Here is a 24,853-nt window from a genome sequence, read left to right as displayed (position 1 = left end):
AGTTCCAAATGAATCTTTGCCAGGTGTCCATGCCTGACAGCAACTCTAAACAATTTATTCAATGAATAGTATTGTGACTTCTATAGTTTCAGAACTATGTTTTTCCACATGGTTCCTCTGGAACAGAAGGAGAACTGAGAAAAGGAGACGCCGTTGTGATCACCAGGATCGGCTGAGATAGAAAAACATAATGAGTTTAATGGGTTTGAGCTGTAACTTAAGTAACTTCAATGGAAAGTCTATGTCCCTGCAGCGGGATAAGGGCCTGAGCTGAGGAAGGAGTTACAGAAGGGATCTGCAGACCCACGCCCCTGCTCCTGTAGCATATGCAGGCATCCTTGCCCTTTAAACAAAGTCTACGTCATAATCATCTCTAGGTGCCTGAAGACTTTCAAATGCCCTCAGCCTTCTAAAGGTCCCTGAACCATTCCACATGGGCATTTCTTTATGGGTGTGTGGTTGTCTCATACTCTTATGAAGTTTAGTCAAGATCATCTGAGGATGCCAAGTCTAGACTACAGCCCACATACCCACGGATGAGTGCCAACGGTCAGTAGAGGCCTCTAACCTCTTCTGCTATTAGTACGTTATCTTCAGTCTGCATATACTGTAACATGTTCCTCAACAGCATCCAAACACTGACAAAATAGACAGATTCTTCACATCCTGAGATGCCCCAAATAATCCATATGTTAGGACAACCACATCTTTGTCGAGCGGGTCAATGTAATAATGGGAACTGGGCTTTATTATGAAAGAGAAAAATCTTGTGTTTGGCTATGGAACTTTCTATTTCAGAATGGAACCTCTCCATCTCGCCTTCCAGGAGAGGTCCCCCGAGCCCACCTGCAAAGAGAGAGACAGAGGCATTACAAACCAAGAAGGATTTTTGCTCAGTGCACAAGGTCACTCCTTCCTTTGTAGGATTTACAGAAAAACTCCCTTGAAAGCAGAATTAAATCTTCTGAGGTCAGCTTTAGTTTATCCAAGCGAGAAAGTTAAAGCTCAAACTGAGGATTTTCTGGACAATTAAGCTGTAAAATAGCGTTACTAAAATGAAGTTCTTCACTTGCACATCTAAGTTCTGCATGGTCTTTTCATACATAGCAGTCTGACTTAGCCCCTCAGAAAGGGACAAGAAACAGAATCCAACCCACTAACTTAAGCAGAAAAAAATTATTAAAGGCTTTTGAATAGTTCACGGAACGTCCAGAAGTGGGGATAACCAGGATTGGAGGCTGTGTCTGCAAGGAAAATATGTCCAAAATTCTGCCACCCATCTGGGCTTGTGAAGATGCCCTTGCTACAGTCACTGGGCACAGACATGGCCCCTCACACTGTTCTTGGACCCTGGATGCTGTTAGAACCATTACCTCCACACTTCTGGAAACTGGCTGTAGTAGCGCTATTCACACGAGAATGGATTCCACCCAGGACTGCCTCTTTGCATCATTAGTTCCTGAGTCAAAATCTTGTGTGGGTAAGTCCAATTGACAGAGTTTGGGCAGGTATCTGGCCAAGTGGGCAGGCGAGGAGACATTGCTGGGCATTACCCTTCTTGGCCCAGCTCCAATTTTGTTCTGGTGTCTATACTCCATGCAGTCCTGTGATTCAGAAAAAATGGATCCAACCATCAAGGAGATGAATCTAGGCCTTTAAGGAATTCTATTCTCTTGCCAAGTAATTGGCTTAAGAAGGGACATATAATCCAATTCTAATCAAGAAGATGTGAGGATAAGTCTGTTACAGGGGGCACTTCTGAGAAAAGTTTTTTGTTCTTAAAAAGAGACATATCAGAGATAGTAGGTTCTTTCCTTTCCTTTTCTTTCCTCCCTTTGCATATTGGTGTGATAGGATATAGTGCTTGGAGCTTTTGCCACCTTCTTGTGACCAAGAGGCAAGGTAACTGACATTCCAAGGATGACAGAGCAGAAAGGATCTGGGTCCCCAGAGATATTTGTGAACCATCCCTATAACACTGAGCCTTTGGAGACAATATATTCCATTTTGTTTAAGCCAATCAATTGAGTTAAAGTAATTTTCAGCTAAAAGCATCCTATCTGATACATGGAGGACTCATCATCTCCATTTTGCAGACAGAAAACTGAAGCTAAACAGGGTTAAACAACTTGCTAAAATCCTGTAGACTTTTGTTTTAATACAAAGGAAATTCACTCCTTTAATAGTGATGTGTATATGCCTTATTTATGAAATCTTCTATGAGAATCTGAGCTCCTGACAGTCATCTCCTTTGTTAAAAACCAGTAGTAGGCAGCACCTGCACTGTACCTCCTAGCATTCAGCTGTACACGGGGTCAAATGATTCTGTAGTTGTTTTTCAAATGGTCATCTTTATCCACAATTAGAAAGTAAACTCTTTGAAGGCAGGTCCATAGCTCCCCTGGCCTAGCACAGCATTGGGGTACACAACAAATGCTTAATATAGACATGGAAAACTGATTGACACATGACTGAGTTTGGGTTGTACTAACACATTAATAATTTAATTTTATGGGGATAGTATAAGTTTAAAACTCTCTGAAGAGTCCTTTTTTTCTTTTAAGGGTGGCTGCCATACATTCATGCTCTATGTGATTGATAATAAAATTATACTAACTACAGCAATAATAGAAACTGCTATTTATTTAGTGCCTATGGGCCAAACCTCCTATGTGTGTGTCCATGTATTGATACACATACATATGTTTATATACACACACACATATATCTGCTTACATAGATATGTAATTTTTAATCTTCGTAACAGCCTTGTGAGGGACATATTATTATCTCCATTTTACAGATAAGGAAGCATTCTCTGAGAGAGCAACTTAATCATGGAACCCAAACAGAGTGGCCAAGTTCGAATTTAAAAACATATCCCTCTGGCTTCAAGGCCATACTTTTTCTAGTCTACCGTATTGTTTCCATTTATGCTGCCTTGACCTGTTTAGAAGCAAAGAAGGGATGGCATTGATGGTGACAAGTCCCTACTCCCGAATCAGCTCTGGATGAAATTCCAATAGGACCAACTGATGAGAAGTCTACTGCGTGAACGAAGGGAAGTGTTCACATGTGTCTGCATGGGGATTTATCACATTTCATTTAAGTCTGTTAAATGGTAAAAAGATTTCAGTCCTTTGTAACTTTCTACCACAAAATAAACGCAAAATTTTCTTCACCCACAGCCTTTACTAGACACCAAGACACTCAGTTTTAACTTTAGGTAAACAAAATGGATGGAAAAAAGACCCTAAATGTCCTCTGTACCAAACAGACCCTCATTGTGTGTGTATGTGTGCGTGTGTGCGTGTGTGTGAGTGTGATGTATTGGGGGAGGGCTGGCCTGCTCTCCCCAGGGGATGTGTCAGAATAGGAGTGGGGTGCCCCATACCATCTTTTCCCTCATTAAGTGCTCTAGTCACAGCTTGTGGAACCTTGAGTGTTTCAAGGGCCTATCCCAATATTTGGGTCCAAAAAGTAATTATCAGCTTCCATATATCAAAAGAAAACTACAATATTGATTTCTAGTTATTTAAATATTCATACAACATAACTGGCGACAACTCCGTTCATTGCCAATCTAAATATTCCTAAAAGTTTTGTTATTGAATGCGATTTTAAAGGTCTGATTTTCTCACTGCATAGGAATTCCTAAACATACACACTATTTGTAGGGGTGTCTATAATAGAGACTTCAGAGCCAATCATAGAATAAATGAGTTACTTATAGCCACATAATTTCAAAGCAAAATCCTTTCAAAAATGATTCCAGGGGCCAGCCCAGTGGCACAGTGGTTAAGTTCACGTGTTCTGCTTTGGTGGCCCAGGGTTCTCGGGTTTGGATCCCAGGCACGGACCAACCCACTGCTCATCAGGCCATGCTGTGTTGGCATCCCACATACAAAATAGAGGAAGACTGGCACAGATGTTAGCTCAGAAAACAATCTTCCTCAAGCAAAAAGAGGAAGATTGGCAACAGATGTTAGCTCAGGGCTAGTCTTCCTCACCAAAAAACCCCCCTAATAACCAAAAGTGATTCCAACAAAAAACATACTTTATATAGGATGTGAGTGCCTTTTGACATGTGATCTAATGTGGGTGGGAACCACCAGAAGTGTCCAGAGCCAAGGCCTGCTTTGTGGGCATGCAACCTGTGCATTAGCCCAGGGCGCCATGTTTAGGAGGGCCCTGAGACTGGTTTAATGCTCCGCTGTTGTCCTCTTGGAAGTCTTAACAATTTTTGAACAATGAGCACCACATTTTCATTTGCACTGGGCCCTACAAATTATGTAGCTGATCCTGTCCAGAAATTAATAAGGTTTTAAAACAGCCCTGGGTGGAGCTATGTATCATTATAAAACAATAAAGCCGTTGCTTCCTTATGCTTTGGCTTGTGTTTAGTTCCTGTGCTTAATTCATTTGAACAATGTTTGAGATTTTTGTATTTCTTACAGGGTAGCCCAGATTTTAAAAGCTGGGGACACTTTATACTACACGAAAAGACAAAACTCCCGTTAACCAGAGACACAGACCAACACTGGGAGGCATTACAAACAGCACCAAGAATTCATGAAAAATAAAGGGTACTTCAAAATTCAAGCCAGACTAAGCACTTCAAAAGGTATTGGAGGCCAAATTGCATCTAGGCTAGGACCCAAGTGTGAACAAACATTACCTCCACAAATTAAGTTTTAAATGGTTGCAGGACATTTTCATCCAGTTCAGATAAAGTTTTAAAATGATCGTATCTACAATCCATCAAAGTACTGTCTAGACAAAGGAGAGCATTTTCTGTTTGGGGAAGCCAGGGGAGGAAAAACCTTGGGGCCACATCCTGCTGATATCCTAGGAGACTCAATGGCAGGATAAGGCCCTGAGTGTTCAGGACCTGGCACAAACGACACTTAACCCTCCCCTTTCCTCCCACGCCCTGAGGAGTCAAGGGCCAGGTGAGGACATTGCCATTTGAGGACGTAAAAAGAGAAGCCCAACCTAGGGATTGGTAAGCAGGCATACACACCCTAGAAGTCTTGAATGCTCTTTGCACAGGATGAAGAGATGGTTAGCCAGGGGGAATGGTGTCATTCATCATCATCCTCATCAGTTTTATTATTTAACTGAAATTATTTTAACTTGCGGGCCTATTTTTTACTCTAAAAACTATATCTGCTCATCGTGGAAAATTTAGAAAATATAGAAAAAATGGAAGAAGAAATCACCCATAATTCCACTTCTTTAAGCAAAACCATTATATCATTAATACTTGGGTGTATTTCCTTCTGGTCTTTTTTCCACAATATTGTTTATTTTTACACAGATTGTGTAAAATATATATTCGTATTGTATATGTATAATTTTGTTTCCTTTTTCCTCCTAAGTGGCACAGCACAATCAGGATAAATAAAAAGTAGAAAATAAGATGGTTGAAATGAGGCCAAATACATCTGTTATATAAGAAGTTAAAATTGATTAATTTCACCAAATAAGAGAAAGAAATTGTCATGTTGGGTGAATAACAAAAGGCAGACCTATACTGTTTACAGGAGACAAAATTAAACCATAAGAAGCTATCAAGTTGAAAGAAAAAAAAAGGAACTTTAATTACATACCAGGTAATACCAGCTAAAAAATAGCAGAAGCCATAAAAATGAAAATATTACATATCAAATCTTGTGGGATATGGGTGAACCATAGTTATCAGGAGTTATCTGGTATCTGTATCTGTTTTGCAACAAAATGGTTGTTCCAAATTCCTTGATATTCTTGGCACATGTTCCCACCCCACCCTGCCTCACCCATCTCAGCCTGTAACACACGCATATTTTTTATAACGGAATGATCAAAATAATCTTATTTGGATAGTTGCTACACAATGGTTACAGACAAGCATGTTCCTAATCCTTTCTACGTTAAAGAGATTATTCTCTTTAGACTTTCTGAGTGCATCAAAGGAAGCTATTGAAGGAAAGGTGAGTTTTCCTCCCATCCTTGGCCCCCTGGTTACTCTCTCCAGGGGGAACAATTGTTAAGAGTTGTAAAGTCTTTTGTTTATACACATACGTGGATGATATATGCAACTGTTTTTGGTCTTTCACAAATGAAACATATAGAAATACTATTCTCCCTCTTGCTTTTTTCAATTCATGATACATTTTGGACAGCCTTCCATATCAGCACAGAGAGAACTACCTCAATTTGTGTTTCCTTGGTGCTGTATTCACGCCCCACATTTATTTAACCATTCCTCCATTGATGAGCACACATGCTGTTTGTGGTCCTTGCTATTATAACCAATTCGATGCTAACATCTTCCTTCAGAGATGTTGACACAAATGCATGATTATGTCTTTAAGATGTATCTCTCAGTACATAGCTGTGTCTAAACACACGTCCATTAAAATTGTGACATTACTTTTTCCAGAAATTTTCACCAAGACTTATAAAGGTGACTGTTTCCATACCCTAGCCAACACTATACATTTTTTTATCTTTTGCACTCCATGAGGTGAAAAATTGTATCTCATTATTGCTTTAATTTGCATTTCTTTAATTATGAGCAAGGTTGGACATCTTTTCTCCAGTTAACTAATGATTTGCATTTTTCTGCCTATGAACAGCCTTTGGGATGTTTTGTCCAATTTTCAGTTGGGTCGTTTGTATTTTTCTTACTGATTTATACTGTATCATTGTAAATTAAAGGAAAATCTCCTTTTATCTGCAGCATAGCTTGTAATTAGTTTTTCCTGGCTTGTCATTTATATTTTGATTTTTCTTTATGTGATTTTTAACAGTTTTGTTCTCCATGGTGTCTGGGTTTATGTCTCTTTTAGAAAGTCTTCTCTAAGCCAAGATTATTAGAAACAAATCACCTATGTTTATTTCTAGGACTTTTATAGATTCATTTTTAAACTATTAAAATCTTTGATCGATATATATTTTTTCATGTAAGATGGGACACATGCATCAAATTTTGTCTTTTCCAAATAGTTAGCCTGTTACCACAACAGCTTTTCTTGAGGAATGTATCTGTTCTTCAATAGTTTGAATTGCTGCCTTTATCATACACAAAATTCCTTCACTCATTGTTGTTCAAAATTAAAGTCTATTGTATTTCATTACTGTGTTGGTGCGAAACTTTAATTATTTTAGCATAGGTTTTCACATTTCTTCTCTGAAGTGCCAACTCATTTCTAGACCCTTTCTATTTTCTTATCTTCAAGCACATTTATTCCTTAAGCCCTGGAATTTATTCTTGGAGCTTTTGTTTCAGACAGACCATATTTGATTTAATGAATTAGTATTTCCCATTTCACTCCAGATTACTGACATGTGCTGTCAGTGATTTCTGATGGAGGCTTGGCCCCTCAGGGCGAGACTACTCCTTAGGTAAATAGGTAGGTTCCACTGTCTTGGGAGAAAAACTACCTACCTTGGAATTTTCTCCATTGTGCAGGGAGGAGTTGCAAGACTAGTGTCTCCTAATTATGTAAATATATGGCTAGTGGGCCTCTGAGACCTGTAACATGATTTATCTTGCAGTAACCTTGATCGCTCAGCTTAGATCCACATAAGTTATTATATATGATGACTAGACCCATGTTTCAGGGAGTCAAGGTTAACTAGATTTTTTCTCTGTTGAGTGGCTTCAAGTCTCTCCTGTGGAGGAAGAGGGGGAGGTGGATCTGGTCTGAGAGGCAACAGACTCTAGAACATTCCAGATCCAGCCCTTCAGAAACTGGCCAGTATTGTGGGAAGTGGTTGGAGGGCCAATTCTGATTCCCCACAGTCCTGCCTTTAAAATTTTAAGAAGTTTCACAGTCCTTTTGTTTTTTTCCCAAGGAAGATTCACCCTGAGCTAACATCTGTGCCAACCTTCCTCTCTTTTGTTTTTTTGAGGAAGATTAGCCCTGAGCTAACATCTGCTGCCAATCCTCCTCTTTTTGCTGAGGAAGACTGGCCCTGAGCTAACATCCGTGCCCATCTTCCTCTACTTTATATGTGGGACACCTACCACAGCATGGCTTGCCAATTGGTGCAACCTTCGTCTATTTTGTCTGTGGGACACCAACACAGCATGGCTTGATGAAGGGTATGTAGGTCTGTGCCTGGGATCTGAACCCATGAACTCCAGTCCACTAAAGCGGAGTGCACAAACTCAACCACTATGCCACTGGGCCAGCCCCTCACTGAACACATTTCCAGTCCTGATACTAGATTAGTCCAGTTAAATTAATTTCAGGAGGGAATGATGCAAGTGGGCTCCCAAAATTAGGCCTATATCGTGGAAAGAAGAAATCACATATTTAATAAGAAGAAGTTCTATGGAAACAAAAAGAAAAACAAGGTTAATACTTGGAGCAAATTATAAACCGGTTTCTAAGCCCAGGGTACAGCCAGTCAAGAGGATTTTTAGATGTCAGGCTTGAAGCATCTTTTGCAGCTTGAAATGTCTCTGATGATGTCATTGAGTGTTCAGGTATCCTTCTGAGTGACTTACATAGCAACAGGCAGGCTATCATGGTGATCTTTACAAAGTTTATATCAAGTTATCCAGCCTCAGTTTGTAGGGCTTCAGGAACAAGTGAGGTTTCAGTTCTCAATGATTTCAAATAAAAGTGATGGAAAAAATTGAAAACGTTAGTTTGGAGATTTGTAGGCAGTTATTTCAGGAGACTAGAAGAATTCAGGATCCAGTCCAGCTTACAAAGAGAAAACAAAAACCTCAAAGACAATTAACAGAACTAGAATCTAACATCCACAAATGTACACTATAGTTTCTACTGAAACATAATTTTTCTCTCTAAAATCATCCTCATTTTTACCAAAGATAGCTAAATTAAGAATAATTGGGTTGTAAAGTAAGTCTAGTTTCAATAAATTTGATCCCATTATTTACAAACGTACAGCAAGAATAGCTATTGATCATAGTGGCTTTTTTAAATCTTCTTTGCTGGAACTTTTTACGAGGAATCTCAGATTGAACTTTAAAGGCCTTTCAAGGCCAGGAAAGCCAAGGACTTGTCATCAGACTTTGCCTGTAATACCTACAGATTTGGTTGAATTTCTCTCTTTTATTGAGGTTTCCCAAAATAGTCTGAGGTTTCTTGCACCTGCCAGAGAAGTGATCTTCTTTACTCACCTGATAATGTTGCTGGAAACCCACTAAACAAGGTACTAGGCCAATATTTCCAAGTGGCTTTATTTCATAAAGTCCAATCTTTGTTTCTCAAAAGCTGTCTGGTCATATCTGAGTTTATGCCTGTTTCTGTCAAATATGGCATTCCATTCAAAGCTTTGGTAATAGAACCAATGTTTCCAATTGTGTTCTAAGGAACAGATTCTTACTGAACTTATGGAAATAACTATATTGTCATGCAAATAAGAATATTCACTTGCTAAGTGTCTCCACATTCTGGAGGGATCAGGTAGGGAGAAAAAGATAAATGTTTCAATACTGCTTACAAAAGTATAATTTACCAAATTGCTATAAGCCATAGTTAGCTTAAGAGAAAAATTTTCCTTAAGTCTGAAAATTTCTTATAGAAATTACAGTTCAGTTTTATAATCTGAAAGTTCATCAGAAACCTGAATTCCAGAGAAAATGTCAGAGTCTTTTCCATGAATCTCTCTGAAAATGAAAACATTTGTAAAAGCAGAGTAAAACAATAACTGTAAATGACACAAGACTTAGAAATGGCAATTGACAAAGAAACTTTGTTATTTTGTGACATATAACACCTCAGGATAACAACTAGAATTATGACTTATAATTTTTAAACACTTATATCAATATATCTACCCACACAATATCATAGGTCCCTATGAAACAATGCTTAGTTATCCATTTAACCATGGTGACAATGAAAACATGTTAGTTGAATGCAGAAAATTAAATAGCTGTAAGAAAAACCTTAGCACATGTGATTAAAGACATGATAAAAAAATACAGGAAATTTATTTTTTTACTTTTCTTTTTTGAGGAAGATTAGCCCTGAGCTAACATCTGCTGCCAATCCTCCTCTTTTTGCTGAGGAAGGCTGGCCCTGAGCTAACATCCATGCCCATCTTCCTCTACTTTACATGTGGGATGCCTACCACAGCATGGCTTGCCAAGCGGTGCCATGTCTGCACCTGGGATCCGAACTGGCGAACCCTGGGCCACCAAAGTGGAACATGCACACTTAACTGCTGCACCACCAGGCTGGCTCCAGGAAATTAATTTTGATAAAACACAAAAACCTTTCATAATTTCTTTACCAAGAACAGACTAAAAGTTTAAAAAAATTATTCTTTTAAGAGAGCAAGAACCAAATTTTAATTTTGTACCAGTTTACTTTTGATATTAAAACTTATTCACTTAATTAAACTTATTTCAATCTTAGCCAACTTGACCACGCACAACTCTTTCCTATGGGTTCCTTCTCCACAAACCTTCTACAACCTTTTCTTATTTTACATTCAAAATTTATCCCATGTCTTCTTTTTTTCCACCTAGTACTTTAGAACAAATTTATATTTCTTAACCAAAAAAATAAAATATTTCCATTTTTATAACTTTTTTACTGAAAACATACATCTTACATCTTACTTTCCTTGAATACAAATGTTTTCCTTAATTTTTAGTAAATTTAATCACATATATTAATTACAATTCTTAACCCTTAGAAACCTTAAGTTTTCGTGTGAACTAAAAAGTAAGCAATTATGAACTGTCTTTTACATTAGCATTCTGTGGTTTGGAAAATTTATAAATATTTTTCACAATTTCTAGAAACATGCTATTTTATAGTACAATCTTTTAAGAAAATACAAGATATGTTTTTAATAGACCCAAACAATTTTTACTTTAGTTGTAATAAGAAGCCAAAAGTAGGTAAACCTATATTTAATAATTAGTGTCTAATTTATATTATTCAGAAATGATTTAGATACTCAATGAATTTTTATCATTTAAGTTAACCTAGCAAAACTTCAAAGTTTCAGTTACCAAAGAGATTTTGGAAGTTATTTTAAGTACACATGTGATAAACTATAATTATTGCTAAAAGTTTATCTATAAACTCTTATGTCACTTACATCTAAGTCATTTGTTCCCAACAATTGTATTTAGATTATCTACAAAAATTTCATGAGACATTAGACAAAATTAGCTATCATTCTAAGCTATTTTTGCTGACAAATTTGTAACAGGGATAACATGAGCTTATTTCACTAGTAAACTCAGGCTGTATGTCTGCATCATATCTAATGCTGATAACTGAGGACATGCCTATTTATTTTATTTTATTTTTTTGAGGAAGATTAGACCTGAGCTAACATCTGCCACCAATCCACCTCTTTTTTCTGAGGAAGACTGGCCCTGTGCTACCATCCATGCCCATCTTCCCCTATTTTATTCGTGGGATGCCAGCCATAGCATGGCTTGGCAGGTGGTGCATAGGTCTGCACCCAGGATCCAAACTGGTGAACCCTGAGCCCCCAAAGCAGAAAATGCAAACTTAACTGATGCAACACCAAGCTGGCCCCAAGGACATGCCTATTTTAATCAAACCACCAAATTTGAACAAGCTTTCATTCACCAAAGATTATTTCATATCATGCTACCTTGAAAGATATTTGGGTTAGTTTCTTTCACATTTAGAAATAATTTATGTAGGGGCCAGCCCGGTGACTGAGTGGTTAAGTTTGCGGGCTCTGCTTCAGCAGCCCAGGGTTTCCCCTGTTCGAATCCTGGGCCTGGACATGGCACCGCTCATCGAGCCATGCTGAGGTGGCATCCCACATGCCACAACTAGAAGGACCCACAACTAAAAATACACGACTTGGGGCTGGCCCTGTGGCCGAGTGGTTAAGTTCGTGCGCTCCACTGCAGGCGGCCCAGTGTTTCGTTGGTTCGAATCCTGGGTGTGGACATGGCACTGCTCATCAAACCACGCTGAGGCAACGTCCCACATGCCACAGCTAGAAGGACCCACAATGAAGAATATACAACTATGTACCGGGGGACTTTGGGGAGAAAAAGGAAAAAATAAAATCTTTTAAAAAAAATACACGACTATGTACCAGGGGGCTTTGGGAGAAAAAGGAAAAATAAAATCTTAAGAAAAAAAAAGAGGTTGCCCTACCCTTCCAGCTACATTTTTCTAATTGCTTCCTTATATCAGGGAAATTTTTAACTTAAGAGGTGAATCAAAAGATTTGTATGTCCTAAAACTTTCAGGACAATGTACCACATCTTTAAAAGTCTGCACAAAGCACTTAACAAAGGCCCTTTTTCTAAGTGTACAATTTATCCCTAGACCAATTTACTGGGTGGTGGGAGGAGCTTTTATTATCTTTTTTATTAGCACCTGATGTTAGCCTCTAGTTTTTATCTCCTATGGTGTGGCCTTAGGGCAACCCTATTGAGTTCCCTTTGGTATTTCCTTTGGTATTTGGTATTAATTCACGTTATCTTAAGGGCAGATTTATATACTGTCTTACAATCAGGCAGGGGAATCATCGCCCAGTGAGACACAATGTCTATCCACATAATACAATCTCTAATACCATCAGGCAAAAAGAGATGAAATCACTTCACATAGAGCCCATAAACATATCAATTTTCTGCAAAATTTCATCTGAATTCCATCAACTCATATCTCTAATCATAGCTTTCATTAGGATTTTATCAATAGGTCTTGGTCTTATAATATTAGATAGGGGAAGCATTTCCAATCTGACTTTTCTTTTTTTTAAAAGATTGACGCCTGAGCTAACATCTGTTGCCAATCATCTTTTTTTTCTCTCCCCAAAACCCCTCAGTACACAGCTGCATATGATAGTCGTAGGTCCCTCCAGTTGTGCTATGTGGGACGCCTCCTCAGCATGGTCTGATGAGCAGTGCCAGGTCCATGCTCAGGATCCAAAAAAGCAAAACCCTGGGCCACCAAAGCTGGAGCATGTGAACTTAACCATTTGGCCACGGGGCTGGCCCCCAGTCAGACATTTTTAAAATGTACACAGGCAAAGTTAATATAAACTCTCTCTATAACATTAGCTCAAACATTCCAACCTTTATAATCTTATCAACATTTATACATTTACATTTTCTCAGTTTAATTGTAGTCAGAGTCAGGGTCTGAAGATTAGTCATTATTATTTTTTTCTTTTTAATTTGGGCTTTTCATAGGTACCAATAAAACAATTATGATGAGAGATCTCAAAAATTTTCTTTTTCCAATTCAGAAGTTTTTCCAGTTTTAAATGATCCATCATTTGGCCACATTGATGAGTAGGATCATAATATCATAGCAACTCATACCAATAAACTTAACCATGGAGGCACGAGGTGTCCCCAAAAGAGATCCAGAAAGTTTACACCCAAAAATAGTCTAAGAAAGCAAAGGCCATCATTGAATAATAAGCAACAAAGTTTGAAACGACAAAGGCCCCTTATAAAAGGAACTGGGATCCCTTATGACAAACTTCTCTGAGAGCTGACACAGCTGGACAAAGAGAGTGTCCCCCAGAACCCCAGTCTATTTGAATGGCCTCCAAGATGTGTGCTAGTACATGCATCCTCTGGATGGCAGAGACCAGAAGGGTCACAAAACCAAGCTCTCAAGATACAGAACAAGACAAAAGAAAAAAAATCATCTTATATGTACATTAACAGCTTTAGCTAAGCCTTGGGTCTCTTGGAGCCAATTAATACCTAGGAGGGAGTTGCCGCAGGGTTGGGGAATGTGTGTGGTTTTAGAGAGTATTTCGTCATTGCACCGATATTTTCTTGAAGTTGGTGGAGGACCTGTGTTATCTACCCAATTTGGTGACCTAACTTATCCTATCATGGGAGACTTCTTGAGGTGGTGAGTGCCCTAATTGCTCTTAACTGCTCCACCCACGCTCACCAAATTTATGGCCTTTTTGGCTTCCAAGATGCCCTCAGCAACAGCTTTCACCTCATGCACATATTCCCAGACAACAGGCTTACAGATGCCTGCGTCTTGCCCTATGGTTTTTCCTTTTTATGACAAATGACAAAAAAAGAGACACAGAAAAATAGTGACTATTTCTGGGAGGAAAAGGATCAATTACCAATGAGTACTCAAACCAAATCCTTGAGTCGCTGAATCTAAGAAGCTAGTTTCACCAATATTTTCTCCAGCCAATCTAAATTTAGAAAAGGAAAAAAAAACCTCACCACTTTCACTTCTCTTGGACCCTTCAGGCAAGGATCTGGCAGACTGATGTGGTAAGAACTCTTACCTCCTGCTAACTCTTGTCAGGAGTCTAGGATCTCTCAGCTGTCCAGGAGCCAGCAGTGTCTAGCCAGTGAAATTTTATCTCGTCCAAGTTGCCAAACTGTAGGGGAGGAAGAGAAATCCTCTACTCTCTAGGTCCTTTTGGCAGGTCTATGAATTAAATTTACATGAGACAGAATAACAGAAGAAAATCAAACAAAGCTTTATAACATGTATACATGGGAGAGACCCAGGAAAACTGAGCAACTCTCCAGAACAGCTGAGGTTGCCAACTTAAATATTATTTTTAGTTGGGGGTAGTGGTTGGGACTTCAAGGGAGAGGAAGGCAATTAACATGGAGATGGAAATGCAAATGGACCAACTATAGACAATGTGACTTGAGACAGATTTTACATTACATTACAGTTATCTTATGGTATTACCTTCTTCCTGGAACAGGCCCTCCTATTTTAAATTATTTTAGGCAGTTGGGGGGAGGTCAAAGTTTTTTCAGAGTCTTTTGTTCCTAAAAATAATCAAGTCAAAGAGACACATTTTTGGGTGGCCAATTCTGATTCCCTACACATATATGGTATCCCCTACCCCTATATGGTAAAATATATATAATGTAAAATTCAACATTTTAACCATTTTTAAAAGTATATTGTTCTATGGGATTATTTACATTCACACTGTTGTGTAACCATCACCACCATCCATCTCCAGAACTTTTTCACCTTCCCTAACTGAAACTCTGTACCCATTAAACAACTCCCTATCCCCCCTGCTCTCAGGCCCTGGTACCTACCATTCTACCATTTCTGTCTCTATGAATTTGACTACTCTAGATACCTCCATAACTGGAATTACAGTATTTGTCTTTTTGTAACTCAATACTTCTGGCCACCAAATGTGTGGGTGTTTTCCCACAGCAAATAATTCTCCAACTCTCCAGACACCAACTGAGTATCCTACAATTTAACTCAATTTTGACACTATTGTGGGGGATTGGAATTGGCCACCCCAAGATATGTCTCTTTGGCATGAGGATTATTTTGGGCTGGTTGCTTTTAAAAACTAAAGACATGAGGGAAACTCTGAACAGTAGAAGTTACCCTTTGTTAAGAGACATTTACATTTGTAAAGGAAATCTCTGTCTGTAAAGGTGTCTCCCTCTCTGTACCAGGAAGGAGGGATAACCTTCTCTCCAGAAACTCTTAATCAATGTGGAAGGCAAGGACTTAAATCTGCATAATAACCTTACTCTTGTTTACTGTGCTTTTCTGGTAACTTCCCATAACTGACTCCCCCCATCCCCAACATCCTCCTTTGCCTTTAGCTGAGGAGGGTATTTAAGATGAGAACCTCCACCATTTTGGCAAGTTACTCAGTCTTCCTGGGTCTCTCCCATGTATACATGTTATAAAGCTTTGTTTAATTTTCTCCTGTTATTCTGTCTCATGTGAGTTTAAGTCATAGCATGGCCAGAAGGACCCAGAGTGGGTAGAGGAAATGTCTTCCTCCCCTACACTATCTACCTGGTGTTAGTGTTACATTCCACGGGTTAAGGGCTCAGTCCCACCAGACTACCCACCCCTGCTTCAGAAGCCAATTGCAAGTCCAGGTTGTCACTTGTGCCTCTGACCAACTGGGGTTCCCACAACTCCCTCCTCAAGTTTGGTGAGTTTCTAGAGTGGTTCACAGAACTCAGGAAAACAGTTTACTCACTAGATTACCAGTTTACTATGAAAGGATACAACCCAGGAACAGCCAGAGGGGAGAGATGCATAAAGCAAGGTATGGGGAAAGGGCATGGAACTTCTAAGCCCTCTCCAGGTGCATCCCTCCTAGCACCTGTGTTCACCCATCTAGAGGTTCCCTGAACCCCTTCAGTTAGGGTTTTTTATGGAGGCTTCATTGCACTGCCATGATTGATTACATCATTGGCTGTTGGTCATTGAACTCAATTTCCAGCCCCTCTGTGGAGGGGTAGGGAGTGGGGCTGAAAGGGCCAAGCCGCTAACCATGTGTTTAGTTTCCTTGATAACCAGCCCCCATCCTTAGGACTTTCCAAAAGTCACTTCATTAACATAAACTCAGGTGTGGTTGAAAGGAACTCGTTGTGAATAACAAAAGACACCTTATTATCACTCTTGCCTTTAGAGCTCCTAAGAGTTTTAGGGGTTCTGTGCCAGGAACAGCATGAAGGCCAAATCCATACTTCTAATTGTTGTGTGTTGATTGATTTGATTTCAAATCCACTTGTTTATGACTTATGTGAAGTTGTTTTAATCCACTTGTTTAGGACAAAGAGAAAAAAAGTTGTTTTGATGTAAGAATGAAGTAAGTAGTGTCAGGATGTCATCATCTCATCCGTGGTAGATAAGAACTCAGTAACTCAGCTGCTATAAGTATTTCATAGATTTTTTTTAAAAGATTCTTTTCTCTGCCTTTAGAATTAAACATAGAATCAATCAGCTTACTTACAATATGCATCCAACCGTGACTGCAGAGGCACCTCCTCTGGTCTCCTTCATGCTCTATCTTTGCCTTAGTTGCAACATTGCTAATATTAGCATATAAATTTTCTCCATCTTCCATTTATTTCTTTTAAACAATGCAGGACAATGTAACAAAACACTCAAATGGATCTACAAACAAGTGTCATAGTACAGAGATGGTTGTTTTGTGGAAACTCAATAAGTCGACCGGTAGGCAGAGATGGACGGCAATGCTTGATATTTAGTTGCTGAGTGAAAGTCTACATTTGAAATAAGAAAAGTGGTTTTGATGCGGGGTCGGTGAGCCGAGGAGTGGAAAGAAAGATTTCTTAGAGTCTCAAGATCTGGCAGTAGTGCTCTTTTATTTAGAGAATAGTGTGGAATAGCATGGGGACAGGACCCATGGGCAGTCAGAGCTTCTGCTGCCGCCGCTTCTGCTGCCCCCGCTGGCATGGGGACAGAGCCCATGGGCAGGCAGAGCCGCTGCTGCTGCCCCCGCTGGCATGGGGACAGGACCCATGGGCAGGCAGAGCTGGTGCGTGGGGACAGGACCCACGGGCAGTCAGAGCTCCTGCTGCTCCCAGTTGAGTGTTAGAGCTAAATTTAAGGCATAGGTATGTGAGTTATCTCTTTACAAGACAAAGAATACATAAAAAAGTTAAAATGGTAGATAAGAATCAAACCGGATTGAGTAAATGGCAGAAGTCACCGCTTGAATTTTATCCTCGGCTAAAGACAAAGGAGGATTTGTGGGGGGGAGGGTCAGTTACATGAGGTTGCCAGACAGTAAACAACTTAAGTTCTTGCCTTCCCCATTAAGAGTTTCCAGAGATAAGGCCATCCCCCCTTCCTCCTGGCTCAGCAAGGGAGGCATGGAGATTTCCTTCACAAATGCAATTGTCTCTGATCAAAGGGCAAACAAATTCCACTCCTTGGAGCCTGCTTCTTATCTGTAGTTTTAAAAGTAACCAGCCTAAAGATCCTCATCATAAACTGTTTTAAAATTAAGCAGCCTAAAAATCCTCATCAGTTTGAGGTTAGCGGAGTCAAGGGTGAGGTCCCAGAGGACACACAGACGTGTGCTAGAGTAGCCTGCCTGGCTGGTTTGATTAATGACTAGAGACTTAAGTAGCACAGCTGTTGGAAAATGAAAAATCACACACACATACACACCTGTTGGTGAAAGGTGTGAAAAAGTGAAAAATTCTGGACCCGAATTTGGTCTAGTTGGGGTCCAGGGCAGGCCACCCCAAAATATCCCACAATGGCATATTGATTATTTTGAATTAAAGTTGCCTAAGAAGCAAAAAGGGCATTCTGACCCTCCTGCTTCTGTTTCCCCTGAGAGCAGGAAATGAGTCTCCCACGTGAAAGGTGCTCTCCCTGCATCCTTATCCCCAGAGCTGGGGATTCAGGGCCCAGAAGCTGCATAAACAAACCTTGCTCAATTACTACCTCAAGTCTAAAGTCAGCTTCAATTCCTCACTATTTACGTACCCCAAACCCAAGTTTCTTTGTCCTGTCAATTCTTCACAAATTTGTTTCTTTGCGTAAAAGATACATATACTGCCTGCTTTGTTCACTCTCTGAGCATCATTTCCTTATGATCTCTCATATGCACTTATGGCTAATACCTTTTATTAACTCAACTGTGGGTTGTTTCTGGGTTCCTAACATTTGACTGTGAATGCAAATAATCCATAATCAATGCAGAAATGAAAATTTGGATGAGTTTATTCTGAGCCAAAATGTGTGGACCATGGCCTAGGGCCTTCCCAGGAAGGAAGAGCCCTCAAGATCTGGGGTGTACAGAGCAGTTATATATTCTCAAAGAGGATGTTTCACATATGATTGAAATGTCCCTTTTACAATAGTCATGAGATGGCTCTGTCTGCACAGCAATTGATGGACGACACAGCAGGTCTGCTGTCTCGGTGGACACAGCAGGGTGGCAGTTCTGTTGTCTTGAACTGGGTGGTCACAGTTGAGCACAGCAATCAGTTCCTAGCCTAAGGAAAGATGCTTATTCTTAAGGAAATGCCAATGTGGGGAGAAGTTGCCCCTTTATCTTAAGGCCATTTGTTCTTGTCTTTGGGATATAGCAAACGCTTAAGCAGATAGACAATGCATAATCAACAGCCATGGCAGGCCCTTTTGGAAAAACAAAGTCAGGCCAAATTAGGTTTACACCAAATGGCTTCCTCATATACTCCAATATATCTCATTGCTTGCCATTTCTATCTGTCATGACTATGTCTGTGCTCTGGTAAGTAAGGATATTATTCTTTTTTATTGCCTGCAGTGGGTTTCACTGGATTCTGCCAGGTGACAGTATTTTACCACTGACTACAGTCTACCAAATGAAGGAACCAAGATAAGGTGGCAGCTTTGGATAAGAAGCAAGCAATATGTTAATCTGGTCTTGTGTCAATTTTATTATTAGTCCAGCCATAAGAATCCAAGAAAAGAAGGGGATTTTCCCGTGCCCCAACAGTCTCAATTTAGAGAGAGGAGCATCTCTCACTGAATACTAGCAAACTATACCACGTAGTTTGATTCTGAACTTTGCATAGATACGTGACATAGGGTTAAATGTACCCTTACAGACCAGCTCATTTGAAGAGGTGACGCGTCAGACTTTCTGACCAAAACTACCAGCTTTGGACCAAAGGCCAGCTATGTGTTCTCACTTGCTTCCTATCCAAAGCCATCCAGCCTTCAGGGCTGTAAAAGTGAGTCAATATACAAGTCAAATAGCTGGCTGATCCTGAGTCTTCAGGTAAGGTGACAGACAACATGTGGCTGTCATGAAAGAGAAGAGAATGAATAGAAATGGTGGCAGAGTCTAATACCCTCTCTGCAAGAAGACCTCACAGCTTCTCTGTTGCTTTCATCACAACACTCTCAAGATAGGACTTTCGTAATTTTTCTGCTTCCATTTCGGCCACTGTTCAAAGCTTGCAATACCATTTTCTCTCTTCCTCTTGCACAATTGTCCTTTCACTTACCTCTTCTTGAATGCTCTTCCATAATTCATGTAGATCTGAGTTTCTGACATTACTTTCCTTCTCTCTAAAGAACTTCTTTTAACTTTTTTCGCAAGGCAGATCAACTGGCAAAAATTTTCCTCAGTTTTTGTCTCAGGAAATCTTTATTTCCCCTTCGCTTTTGAAAGACCATTTCACAGGGTACAGAATTCGAGGCTGGTGGGTTTTTTCTCTCAATACTTTAAAATTTTCACTCCACTTTATTCTTGGTTGCATAATTTCTGACAAGTGGATGTAATTCTTATCTTTGTTCTTCTGTAGACAAGGAGTTTTCCTATAGTTTGAAAATTATATGTATTATATGCCTATTGGTAGGTTTTTTTGGCATTTATCCTGCTTGGTGTTTTCTTAGCTTCCTAGGTCTTTGGTCTGGTGTTTGACATTAATTTGGGGAAATTCTGTCATTATTGTTTCAAATATATCTTCTGTTCCTTTCTCTCTTTCTGGTACTCCTATATGCATATGTTACACCTTTTGAAGCTGTCTCATAGTCCTTATATATTCTGTTCTTTTTTCGGTCTTCTCTTTTGCTTTTGGTCTTTGAGGATTCTATATATTCTTTAGCTCAGAGATTCTTTCCTCATCTGTGTCCAGTTTCCTAATAAGCCCATCAAAGCCATTCTTCATTTCTGTTACAGTGTGTGTGTTTTTTTATCTCTAGTTCTTTCTTAGGGTTTCTTTTGGTTCTTTCTTAGGATTTCCAAGTCTCTGCTTACATTGCCCATCTGTTCTTGCATGCTTTCTATTTCCTCCATTAAAGCCCTTAGTCTACTAGTCATAGTTTTTTCAAATTCCTGGTCTCATAATTCCACCATCCCTGCTGTGCCTGGTTCTGATGCTTACTCTGCCTCTTCAAATTGTGCTTTTTGCCTTTTGGTATGCCTTGTAATTTTTTCTTGATAGCCAGACATGATGTACTGGGTAAAAGAAACTGATGTAAAAAGCCCTTCATAACGAGGTGGTGACGTGGTGGGGGGGAGGTAATTCTATAGTCTTATGATTAGGTCTCAGTCTGTTAGTGAGCCTGTGCCGCTGGACTGTGAACTTCACATGTGTTTCTCATCCTTCCCCTCCTTATGTGGGACAGGGTGTCTAGAGCCAGCTGGAGTTGAGTATTTCCCTTCCCCCAGGTTAGTTAGGCTCAGATAACACCTCAACAGGTTAGGCTCTACTTAGCTAGTTTCCCCTGAGGGAGGCCTTCTTAAGAAGAACTGAGTGTTCTGGTATATTTCAAAATGGTTCCTTTCCCCCTCCCCCTGCAGGAAGCCTGTGGGGATGTTCTCTGATATCTACAGAAAGAAACTGGTGGAGCCCCTGGAGGTAAATCTCATAATATAGGGAGGTCTCTCCTAGACTGGGCCTCTCCTGGAGTTTTTACCTCTCAGACTTGTTCACACTGAGCCAGTAATTTGTCAATTATAGTTCCGGTTTTCCTGCCCCGGGCACTGGTTCCCTTGGTGGTTCCGCTCTGAGTCTGCTCTGGGAGGCCTCGACTCCCTGTCTGCCTCCCCAGTCTTGGGGGAGGTGGTTTGCCCCATGTCCTCCCCTCTCTTACAGGTCCAAGAAGAGTTCTCTCTTCTCTTTTTTTTTAAATCTACACTCTCCCCCAAGTTATCTTATCCAATGCCATAGATTTTTTGCTTTGTTTTTTTTGCTCCCAGATTTGCACAAGGCTGGCCCTTCCTGGTTTTCATGTTTCAGCTCAAGTTTCTCTTCTGAGCAGAGTTCTTGACTTCCTAACTTAAATCAAGGCTTCCCGTCTGCCTCCAAGTACTCTCTTTCACTTCCTATTTATTTTCTTCATAGCCCTAATCAAATCTGAAATTATCTTCATTTGCTTGTTTACTGTCTATCTCCCATTACTTGAGTGTAAACACCGTGAGAAGATAAACCTCATACACCTTGTTTACCATTCATCCCCAGTGCTTTGAAGGGTAGCTGATGTATGGTAGGTGTTCAAAAAGTACTTGTTTAAAAGTGATTCATGATTTATTTAATCATTCTGCTATTGCTGAGCTTTTAACTGTTTCTAAATTCTATTATAATAAGCACTGCTCTGATAAACATATTTATACATAAATAAATTTGTACATAAATTATTGTCTATACTGACTTTCTCCCTTAATAATCCTATAAGTGGAATTCCTATAAGTAAAATTATTGACTCAAAGAGGATGATTTTTTTTTTTGAGGAAGATTAGGCCTGAGCTAACACCTGCTGCCAAGCCTTCTCTTTTTATTGCTGAGGAAGACTGGCCCTGAGCTAACATCCGTGCCCATCTTCCTCTACTTTATATGTGGGATGCCTACCACAGCATGGCCTACCAAGGGGTGCCATGTCCACACCTGGGATCCGAACCAGTGAACCCTGGGCCGCCAAAGTGGAATGTGAGCACTTAACGGCTGCGCTACCAGGCTGGCCCCAGGATGAATATTTTTAAGGCTCTTTTTTTTTTTTTTTTAAAGATTTTATTTTTCCTTTTTCTTCCCAAAGCCCCCTGGCACATAGTTGTATATTTTCAGTTGTGGGTCCTTCTAGTTGTGGCATGTGGTACGCTGCCTCAGCATGGCCATTTCTGCACCCAGGATCTGAGCCAGCGAAACCCTGGGCCACGGAAGCAGAGCATGCAAACTTAACTGCTCGGCCAGGGGGCCAGCCCCCAAGGCTCTTAATAGATATTGCCAAATTGCTTTCTGAAAAGGCTATTCTAATATACTTTTTTTTTTGGTGAGGAAGACTGGTCCTGAGCTAACATCTATGGCAATCTTCCTCTATTTTTTGTATGTGGGATGCCACCACAGCATGGCCTAATGAGTGCTGTGTAGGTCTGCACTTGGGATCTGAACCTGTGAACCTGGGCTGCCACACTAGAACTTAACCAGGCCAGGCCCCCAATTTACATTTTACCAATAGTATATTACAGTGCCTATTACCCTTTGCCTTCATTATCCTGTTTTTAAAAAAATCTTTGCTAATTTGATAGATGAGAACAAATATATTTGTATATTTATATTTATTATTTGTATTATTTTGCTGTATTTCCTTTTTACCTATTCTTTTTCCAGATGGTGAGCCTACCAAAAGCAGGGATTTCATCTTTTTAGGTGTATCCTTTTCTGATGACATCTTGGTCACTTTTAGCAGTTTCTGGACAACTCATCTTAGTAATGGACTAATTTTCCAAAAGACTGAAAACAAGATAACTCGAGCTTCCAGTATTATTATCACATCTTAAAGGATGACCAAATAGAATATACTGACCTAAACTGGCCTTTGTAAGCAGTTTTACTTAATTTTTTATACTAGTGGCTTTCTATGATAGTGTCATAACACACACTGAGGTCAAATGGGAAGTGTGAAGGAAGTAATTACTAATAAAGTCCTGAAGTCTGAGGCTGACTTCTTTTCATAAATTAGAGCACACTCAAGGTTATTGTATAACATGAACGTTATCCATTTGCTTCTTGAGTGGGAGAGAAATTAATGGTGTTAGAGCCTATCCATTGGCTACAGCAGTGCTGTCCACATAAATACAAAGTGAGCCACTTCTGTAATTTTAAATTGTGTAGTAGTCATGTTAAAAAGTAAAAAGGAACAAATGAAATTGAAATTCATGTTAGCAAGATATTTAAAAACCAATGGTCAGGGCTGGCCCCATGGCTGAGTGGTTAAGTTTGCACGCTCACTTCTGCGGCCCAGGGTTTCACTGGTTTGGATCCCGGATGCGGATATGGCACCGCTCATCAGGCCAGGCTGAGGTGGTGTCCCACAACCAGAAGGACCTACAACTAGAATATACAACTATGTACTGCGGGCTTTGGGGAGAAGAAAAAGAAGAAGAAGAAGAAAAAAATTGGCAACATATGTTAGCTCAGGTGCCAATCTTTAAAAAAAAAAACCAGTGTGTCCAAAACACTATCATTTCAACATGTAATCAATGTTAAAAGTCATTAGTGCGACATGAAAAATTGTTTTTGTACTGTCTTTGAAATCCGCTGTGTATTTTACACTTATAGCACATCTCAGTTCAAACCTTCAGGCATTTCAAGTCCTCAAAATCCACATGTGGATAGCACTGCTGGATTGGATAATCCAGAGTTTACAGTACCAGGACTGTTTGGTTTTTTTTTGAGGAAGATTAGCCTTGAGCTAACTGCTGCCAATCCTCCTCTTTCACTGAGGAAGACTGGCCCTGAGCTAACCTCCATGCCTATCTTCCTCTGCTTTATATGTGGGACGCCTACCACAGCATGGCTTGCCAAGCAGTGCCATGTCTGCACCCGGGATCCGAACCGGTGAACCACGGGCCGCTGAAGCAGAACATGTGCACTTAACTGATGCGCTACCGGGCTGGCCCAAGTACCAGGACTTTTATGGGTGAAAAGCAGTGAAGATATTTTTCAGTATCTGGAAGGACGTTTCTGATGGGAATCTTAGTTTGGGTTCCCACAGTAGCAGACTTTGAGACAAGGATTTGAGTGGAAGTAGCTTATTTTGGAAAACACTTGTAGGCAGCAGAGAAGTGAGACAAGAAAGAAGTGAGAAAAGAAGGAAGCCAATAAGCAGTGTGTTAGCAAGCAAGGTAGTGCTTAGGTAACCGGGCTCCATCCTGCTGGGTAACACTGGGAGACAGAATTATTTCAACTGACTGGGGCATGTATCTACCAACTCCCCATCCATCATTGGTTGGGGGTTCACAGAGTTACAGCGTTTTGGCTTGCCTTGCATATGGCCCCAAAGTGCCTCCACAGTTAGAAAAAGGCCCTTAAGCAGAGTTGCAGATAAGCAGTAAGCTGTCTTAGTCCTGAAGAGGTGCCCAGAGGATATGAGCTGAAAAGTAATAGCTTCTGCTACAGCAGCTCACACAATCTAAGCAGGGATCCTTTAGCTTCAGGAACCCCAGAGACTCTGATGCCACCAAGACCCTCCTTTATTCACTCACCTGTTTCACTTATGTATCCCTAGCTTCTGGAACAGTTCTTGGCACACAGGTGTTTAAAACATAGCTGTTGACTGATGACTTTCCTTTGGGCAGCTGCATTATTCTTTCAGGCGTCTCCATCATAATGGAGACA

Source organism: Equus przewalskii, chromosome 16 (genome assembly GCF_037783145.1).
Source record: "Equus przewalskii isolate Varuska chromosome 16, EquPr2, whole genome shotgun sequence".
In the NCBI taxonomy this organism is placed as follows: Eukaryota; Metazoa; Chordata; class Mammalia; order Perissodactyla; family Equidae; genus Equus; species Equus przewalskii.
Note: the sequence above shows the minus strand (reverse complement) of the source record.